General features: G+C 39.1%; 2 pseudogenes; both read left to right on the top strand.

Moving 5' to 3' along the window:
• Positions 1-810: 810 nt before the first annotated feature.
• LOC148545522 (uncharacterized) lies at positions 811-1,635 on the top strand (annotated as a pseudogene).
• A 6,718-nt stretch (positions 1,636-8,353) lies between these two features.
• LOC148545521 (uncharacterized) lies at positions 8,354-9,178 on the top strand (annotated as a pseudogene).
• The last annotated feature ends 330 nt before the right edge of the window (positions 9,179-9,508 follow it).

Below are 9,508 nucleotides of genomic sequence, written 5' to 3'. Positions count from 1 at the left end.
AAAAGTCTTATTATGATCAAGTCTCAAATCCTACAATTATTTATAGCCTTAATTTCAGAGATTATTTTATTAAAGATAATTAACGCAAGTTTTGATTTATTGGATTTGAGATAAGCTATGATTATTATCCAATTTTATAATTATTGGATTATTTTCTATATTTGAATTATAAAGTTGATAATTATAAAATAATAAGTATTTTATATGATTTGGGTTGGATAAGTAATATTTTAAATATTAATACTGTTATTTTGGAAAATGAAGAAATTAAGTATATTATTTCTTATTATTTGATTTGGGCATTTTATTGAAAATAATTGTAGAGTTTATGAACAAATAGTATTTTATATATTATTATTATTGGATTAGAATTTATTTCTAATTACTATATTATCCCTATTTTTAAGTGAAATTACTAAAATGTCCCTAACCCTAATTTTTGAAAATGAAACCCTAACCCAGTAACCCGCTAACCGACCCGGTTTCCTTCACTCACACTCAGCAGCAGCAGCTGCTGCCCCTCTAACCTAAGCACACACACAGCCGCAACCTTCCCCATTTCAGCCAGCAGCAACATCTGCAAAAATGAAAGAAAGAAAGAGAGGGAAGGGAGAAACGGATTCGTGGAGGAGAAGAAGGAGAGGAGGGGAGGAAAGAGACTGCGCCGCGCGCTGGGCTTCTCTGCCACCGCGCCGTCGCCGTGACTGCCGGAGTCGCCGCGCCCTGCACGCTCGTCGCCGCCGTTACGTGTAAGTCCACCTTGGTGCCGGTCGAAGAGGGGTGAAGGAGAGATGTCGAGAGTGAGACGCGATGGAGGTGAGTGAATAGAACTGCCATCACCACCGTCCTGTCCGTGGGGTTGAGATCGCGTCGCCATCTTGGATCCTCGACGCCGCCGCAGTGGAGAATGGAGCAGTCACCGCCAAAGGAGGTGTTTCGCGCATTACCGTGAGCTGCGAACCACTGACCGAGAAGAAGCTCCATCCTCGTCCCTGCTGTGCAGCGCCGGCGCTATTAGGGTTTCACCGCCGCCGTCCTCGTGGTAGCTGGTGTCGTCACCGGAGAAGACCACCGGAGTTGCTGTCTGCTTCTGCCTCGGGATTATGCAAGTTGCCGGAGCCCACTGCCACCAGAGCTGACCAGAACCACCACTGTGGTTGCCGCTGGGATTGTGAACGGAAGAAGGAGACGCTGGTCCTGTCACAGCCGTTCCCGGGGGAGAAATCAGTCGCGCCGCCGTGCCTGGCAGCCGGGAATGCCGCTGCCGTCGCCGAAAAATTTGTCGGTAAGGGTTTTAAGTTGATTCTCCTTCCGTTGAGTTTCCGGAAACCTCATTGTTGCTGCATGTTGTTCAGGTCACCGCTGCCGCTTTAGGTGGCTATCGGGCTACCGCCGAACCGGTTCGGAGACTGTCGCTGTTTCGGTTCAGCCGTTCCTTCTTCGGTTCGGTAAGCGTTTCAATTGGAAAGCCCTTTTGTTATTGTTCCGTTATCTCAAGCTGAGGTTTGTGGCATTAATTGCTATGAGATTGAGTTTCGGTTGTTGTATGTTGCGATTAGAGTTGCTGAGATTGTTGAGAACGCAAGTGGAGCCAAGTTGCTGGCTGCAGTTGGTTTTGGGTTGAGGCGGAGATGACTCTATGAGACTTTTGGGCTATGGAATTGCGTTTTGAGGTAGGGGCGCTTTCCAAAAACTATAGTTTATTATTGGAATTATTACATATGGGTACTGATGTGAGATATTGTGTATTTGGTGATTGTATCTGCCTTATGTATTATTTGATTGACTCAAATGACTATGGATGTTGGTTTGGCCGAATTGTTGTGTGGCTTGTGAAATGTAATGTTTGAAGTTGATTCCTTAAAGATTTGAAATGAGTTTAATCCGTTGAGGATTGGTTTGAATTGAGTCAATTATTTTGATGATGTGGAAGATAGAATACTCTTGAAATTCAGCCTGTGTTGCTTTAATTGATTTGGTTTTGATAAATGATTTATTGCTGAACCGATTCTTTAAAGCTTTGGAAATGAGTTAAATCGGTTGATATTGAGTTGATTTTTGAAATGGCTTCCTTGAGATATGCCACTGAGGCGACTGTTGGATTTAGCTTGCTTTTGAATTGATTTCTGGTTTTGAGCTGTTGAAAAGGAATGAGAAACGGTTTAGTTGGGACCCGAACCGGGTGGCAAAAGTCCAAGTTTTAGGGGAGGTGCTGCCGAAATTTCTATAGAATCCGAGTCCTTATTTGAAATGTTAATTGGGGAATTTTGAGTCTAATGCCTTTCCTATCTATTTTGAGGATTGTGAAATTATGGCTTCTTTATTACCTTTACTTAGAGCAATTAAGAAAGCAATAAAGTTATGCTTTGAAAGAATTATTGAAAAGAGAATCATGATTTATCCTTATTTTCCAAGAAGAACAGTATGTCTTTGGGTACAAGTCATTTGAAAGAGAATTTTGCTTTGAGGCTGTTTTAAAAGGTAAAGCGGGTTTATGTTTTTCTCTATTAAACACAAAGATTGTCCCTTGGGAGAGTTTTCGTGATTTTAAAAGGAATTGGATTTCGATTGATGAGCCTCATTATTTTGACGTTTTAAATAAGATTCAAAGTATCTTTTGAACTCTAGTTTAACACAACAAAAATGATTCTCTTATCAGTTTGAAACGCTTCAGATTTAATTATGGAATTGAAGCCGGTTTTGTTTAAGTAAAGGAAATGGTTTTGAAAGAAGTAAAGGTTACGTGACTCGGTTTGGCTTAGATCCTATTTTCTTACTCAAATCAGAAAGCCAATGTTTTAATGATTTTAAATGATTTTGGCGAAATGAGATATGTTATTCTCCCCTAAAGACTTGGGACTCTGCCGAGAAACTTTGTTATAAAATCCCATTGTTGAATGGATGATTTTGAGTGTTTCCAAAAAGAATCTTTAACTTGCCATGGTTATGGAAGTTTGGAAAGAGGATGCCGAGAGTGACATTGTTTTCAAAGGGGAATTTACCTTGAGTAAAAGTGGCTTATGAGCCTAAAATGATTTGAGAAATGAGATCTTTAAAGCCAAGGCTGAAAAGAGTTGAAACTCGATTTCAAAGTGAAATGAATTGAGGAAATGATTTATGGCTTAAATGCCGACTTTATGAATTTAATGATGTTGAATGGTGGAAGTGCTGTTTTGTTGTGAGCCGGAATGGCTGTGTATGATTATACATATTGGTTGGTTTTGGATTGAACCGTGAGCCGGAATGGCTGTGTATGATATGAATATTGGCTGGTTCTGGACTGAACCGTGAGCCGGATGGCTGAGATGGATGTTGATCCATGGATGAGATTGAATGCGTGTTTATGCTGAATCATTGATAAATGTGAATGTTGCACTTCCACTATCTGAGATACGAGTTTCCCTGGGTAGTAGCAGTGGCTAGCCACCACGTGCTCCAGGTCGAGACTTGATACTCTGTTGACCCTATGTCGTAAGTGTGGCCGGGCACTGTGAAAGGCCCGGATGAGCTCGCCCCCATAAATATTCACCAGTGAGGGTGATGGATATGGATCATGATTATGATCAAGTTTATGATGAGTATAACTCGAGTTGGGGATGCACGACAGAGGGACAGTCCAATGGTTAGCTACCAGGACTTGTCGGGTTGGCTTTATAACCGACAGATGATATCATCAGCCACTAGGGACAGGCATGCATCATATGCATTTGTGTGACATTGGTTGGGTGTGCATATTATACTTGGTTTGCCTATGTGATAAATTGCTAACTGTTCTACTTGTAATAACTGTTTGTTTGTGCTTGAACTTCCTATCTGTGTTTGCATCTGGGACTCTGTTGGATTTGTGGTGACTGGTTGTTGGTTGGATTGTTTGGGCCTAGGGCCGTGGTTGGAAAGAGATGAACTGATGGTTGATTTCGGTTTTGTGTTTCTGGTTTGGAATAAAATTATGAAAGGCTATTTTGGTTCCGCATAGATAAACCGTTTTGAAAGGCTTTTGAGTTTTGAGAATTGAATGGTTCCTCTTTCAGTAAAGATTTTTGACTTTACTTTTATTGAAAACCGTGTTTTTGAAAAGAGGCATAAGAAGGTTATTAATCACTGGTACGGTTTATCTTCATGTATCCTATTACAGTAATTCCCAAAAACCCTCTACTGAGAACCCTTTCGAGGATGATGTTCTCACCCCCCTACATTTTTCCCCTTTCAGGATATGGGCGCAGAAGTTACGAAGAGTTCTTTTAGTTGTGGTTGAAATGCTCTGTATTGCTTTAGACTATTATTTGTACCCTCGCCTTTATCTTGAGATATTCTGTAAGAGGGATAGGAATTGTATTGGATTATGTTTGTAATATTATTTATATATATTTTTGTATATATATGGATGTACTCTTTATGAGTTTTGTAAGTTGTATGGTATTTATGGACGTATGTTATCGGATGAAAGTTTTTGGGAGCGGTATTGCGGTTTAAAGTTTCAAACAGGCTCATATTTTTAGTATTAAATAAGATAAGTGTCGTCGTAATGTCCAAAGCTATCAGAGTCGCGCAGCCGGAAGTGCGAGCTTTGGTAGTTAGGGTGTTACATTATGGTATCAGAGCAGTTCTTCCTGTAGAGCCTGAGGAATGGACTGACTATGCTTCAGTTGCATACTCTGAGCGTTTGTCATGTATTAGGTCTTGTCGAATGACGAGAATTAGAGCTTTATGCACATGATGATCTATTGATTAACGCTGTTAGTCTTGCATTGCATAATTCCTGATATTAAGTTTGGCCGGCTTAATACTAGTGAAATATGTATATGAAAGCACTGATGGGTTATCATAGATGAAATCCTAGTTTTGAGTAAAGCGAATCGCGGGTTTTGGAAAAGTTGGAAACTACTTCTCGAGACTATTCAGTTGTGTGTCTTGAATTCTGTTCGAGTTGACATGTTCTTTCATATCCTAACTTGAAGTTCTTATTTGCTAGACCTTTTGAAGAGTAATTTGATGTCTTCACTCTATTCCTCTATCCATATGTATTCTTGTTTGACCTTAAGTGCATATGCTGGTTTAAGATCTTTGTTGCATCTATCTTCCTTTGTTTGAGTTCTTCTTGATTCAAGTATTCTTTGATATAGCCTTGAACCTGTCTTAATGTGCTGTGACTTTTAACTCCGGATTCTGAGTCCATTCTTTGAGAAATTGTTGATTCAGTTTTTCTCTTACTTGACAGTGATCACAACCAATTTTGAGATTTTATAAATTGCTGTTGATTAGATATATGCTTTTCTATATATGAGACTTTGAAATTATTTATACAGTTTAACAACTATTTCTTTCTAATACTTTGCCTGTACTTTTACTGGTTTACGCAATTGTACTTATTTTAAAAGTAAATTTTGACCTTCTAGTAATTTTACTATAGTTCCAATGGACATCTTTATTTGATTGTGTATTTGGATATTTTCTGAAATACTGGAAAGAAAGAATTTTTCGCTTTCATTCCGGTTGAGTTTCGTTTGATAAGCTTTACTTAACTTATTTTGAATTGAGTTTGGTTTAGCATACTACATAGTTTATGCCATTGTTGTTCTTTTGAAAATGTTGGATTCATAGCTTTCTTCTTATGAACGGACTGGTTCCTTCTTAAGCTTTTCACCTCTATGAATGTCATACGTGATTCTGTTTTTTAACTAATCTTTTACATCTTGTGAACATTACCATTGATCTTGGTTTGTCCCCTCTTGTGAATCTCATCCTTATGTGGGTCAGTTTGATTCGTTTCAGGATAGTACATTGTTTATTCTCCCATTATCTCTACAAGAGTTTTTAGTTAAAGATTTATCATTTAAAAATTACAAATGATTGAGTTGTCTTTTCTATGACTTTTGTATTCTTTTGGATCCATTTAAAACTTGTTTGATATTTCATGCTTAGTGGATCTTGTTTGAACTACTCTAATTTAAGATCCTTTCTTGCAAGGCTTGACTCCTTTTTAGTACATCTTAAACTTCTTGAATGTTCTTCTGAGATGGGGATTTCAAGAACACTTTTGGAGTATTGTTTTGGACTTTTTAAAGAAGTTTTGAATTCTCTTGTAAGAAGTTTTAAACGGAATTTATTTTCTGTTTCTTGATTTAGATTGAAACCATTGTTCAATATTGATGAAGTTAATTTAAAAATCGGCATGCGCTATTTTAAATGAGGTTTTGGAAAGTTTCCTTGTTTAGTGGAAACCGGTTTGTTTGTAACGCACCACTTATTTCCTTACCAGATTGTAAGCAAATTTTTATCTCGGAGTTTCTTTTCTAAAAAGAGTTTAACTTCCTCTTTCGTACTTGCTATAAATGTTATACATGCTTGTTTGAATATGAAATTTTGAGAATTTTGAACAAGCATCTGATTATTTTCGAGTTTTTATGAACTGCTTTTGGTTAAGTTGTGCATTTAATTATCTTTCTAAAATATTTGAGGAAATATTTTAGCTCTTAGCCAAAGTTGTGTGCATTTGTTTTTGGAACTCTACAAAATCTACTTCAACATGGAATTGTATTGAAGTAAAGCCACATTTATGCTTTTGTTACTTTCTTGAAGGACATTTGTTGCTTAACTTTTCTTTTAGACTGCGAGGTGATTTTCCTGCAAGTTTTCGATTCTTTTAAGAACAATGTATTCAGAAGTATTTTTAATCATGCCCTTGAGTTTTGTGAGATTTGCCTTGGGTTTGAGATATTCTCTTTTGTAAACCTCATACTTCATCGACTCAGTTTGAGTTTGTTTCAAGCTGATGCGCTGGTTATCTTCTTGTTGATCCTATTGAACTTCTTTGATCTAAGGGTTATCTTTGAAGTTGTCAATTGAATTATGTCTAGCAAACTTTATTGCTTGAACATCCATGTTTATCTGGGATTGGATATATTCTTTCAAATCTATGACTATTGTCTTTGACATCCGTCTCTCCTTTCTAAGATCTCATATTCTTCTGAGTAGACTCGAGAATTGTTTTGGTATCACGTGCGACTTGTAGACGTAGTAACGCGATACATTAGTTCCTTAAGATGTCATGTGTAAACGGAAGTTGAAGCGGTAGGTGTGCAACGTATGAGTTGTGGGCATTTTGTTCCTTGCGAACGGGTTTGTGATTGTCAGGCTTGTGATCAAATTTGGGGTTTGTAAGGTGCTTGATGGAATTGGAAAGTTGAAACCTTGAGGTTGATATAAGATTAGTGTGCGGATATTGAGCACATCGTTTTAACTCCATCCTGTTTTCTAGCCTTTGATGCCTTGCCCTACTATCACATGATTGACCCATGTTATCTTTTGCATTGAGCCTATCTTGTAACGTTTGCCTGGCAGTTACACTCCTACCTTTGCATCCTTATGCTTATGATAATCAAAGTATTTGAAAATCGTATATATGGTTATATTTTGAGATATTTTTGCTTCTTCTTTAAATGTGTTCAAGGGTGAACTGTTATGGAATTTCTTCCATTTTGTATCAATTTTCGAGGGCGAAAATTTTTATAAGGTGGGTAGAATGTAAGGCCCAGAATCTTTGAAAAGTCTTATTATGATCAAGTCTCAAATCCTACAATTATTTATAGCCTTAATTTCAGAGATTATTTTATTAAAGATAATTAAGGCAAGTTTTGATTTATTGGATTTGAGATAAGCTATGATTATTATCCAATTTTATAATTATTGGATTATTTTCTATATTTGAATTATAAAGTTGATAATTATAAAATAATAAGTATTTTATATGATTTGGGTTGGATAAGTAATATTTTAAATATTAATACTGTTATTTTGGAAAATGAAGAAATTAAGTATATTATTTCTTATTATTTGATTTGGGCATTTTATTGAAAATAATTGTAGAGTTGATGAACAAATAGTATTTTATATATTATTATTATTGGATTAGAATTTATTTCTAATTACTATATTATCCCTATTTTTAAGTGAAATTACTAAAATGTCCCTAACCCTAATTTTTGAAAATGAAACCCTAACCCAGTAACCCGCTAACCGACCCGGTTTCCTTCACTCACACTCAGCAGCAGCAGCTGCTGCCCCTCTAACCTAAGCACACACACAGCCGCAACCTTCCCCATTTCAGCCAGCAGCAACATCTGCAAAAATGAAAGAAAGAAAGAGAGGGAAGGGAGAAACGGATTCGTGGAGGAGAAGAAGGAGAGGAGGGGAGGAAAGAGACTGCGCTGCGCGCTGGGCTTCTCTGCCACCGCGCCGTCGCCGTGACTGCCGGAGTCGCCGCGCCCTGCACGCTCGTCGCCGCCGTTACGTGTAAGTCCACCTTGGTGCCGGTCGAAGAGGGGTAAAGGAGAGATGTCGAGAGTGAGACACGATGGAGGTGAGTGAATAGAACTGCCATCACCACCGTCCTGTCCGTGGGGTTGAGATCGCGTCGCCATCTTGGATCCTCGACGCCGCCGCAGTGGAGAGTGGAGCAGTCACCGCCAAAGGAGGTGTTTCGTGCATTACCGTGAGCTGCGAACCACTGACCGAGAAGAAGCTCCATCCTCGTCCCTGCTGTGCAGCGCCGGCGCTATTAGGGTTTCACCGCCGCCGTCCTCGTGGTAGCTGGTGTCGTCACCGGAGAAGACCACCGGAGTTGCTGTCTGCTTCTGCCTCGGGATTATGCAAGTTGCCGGAGCCCACTGCCACCAGAGCTGACCAGAACCACCACTGTGGTTGCCGCTGGGATTGTGAACGGAAGAAGGAGACGCTGGTCCTGTCACAGCCGTTCCCGGGGGAGAAATCAGTCGCGCCGCCGTGCCTGGCAGCCGGGAATGCCGCTGCCGTCGCCGAAAAATTTGTCGGTAAGGGTTTTAAGTTGATTCTCCTTCCATTGAGTTTCCGGAAACCTCATTGTTGCTGCATGTTGTTCAGGTCACCGCTGCCGCTTTAGGTGGCTATCGGGCTGCCGCCGAACCGGTTCGGAGACCGTCGCTGTTTCGGTTCAGCCATTCCTTCTTCGGTTCGGTAAGCGTTTCAATTGGAAAGCCCTTTTGTTATTGTTCCGTTATCTCAAGCTGAGGTTTGTGGCATTAATTGCTATGAGATTGAGTTTCGGTTGTTGTATGTTGCGATTAGAGTTACTGAGATTGTTGAGAACGCAAGTGGAGCCAAGTTGCTGGCTGCAGTTGGTTTTGGGTTGAGGCGGAGATGACTCTATGAGACTTTTGGGCTATGGAATTGCGTTTTGAGGTAGGGGCGCTTTCCAAAAACTATAGTTTATTATTGGAATTATTACATATGGGTACTGATGTGAGATATTGTGTATTTGGTGATTGTATCTGCCTTATGTATTATTTGATTGACTCGAATGACTATGGATGTTGGTTTGGCCGAATTGTTGTGTGGCTTGTGAAATGTAATGTTTGAAGTTGATTCCTTAAAGATTTGAAATTACGTTGAGGATTGGTTTGAATTGAGTCAATTATTTTGATGATGTGGAAGATAGAATACTCTTGAAATTCAGCCTGTGTTGCTTTAATTG

Source organism: Arachis ipaensis, chromosome B9, assembly GCF_059453495.1.
Source record: "Arachis ipaensis isolate K30076 ecotype BB chromosome B9, ASM5945349v1, whole genome shotgun sequence".
Classification (NCBI taxonomy): domain Eukaryota; kingdom Viridiplantae; phylum Streptophyta; class Magnoliopsida; order Fabales; family Fabaceae; genus Arachis; species Arachis ipaensis.
This window is presented reverse-complemented; position numbering and strand designations above follow the sequence as displayed.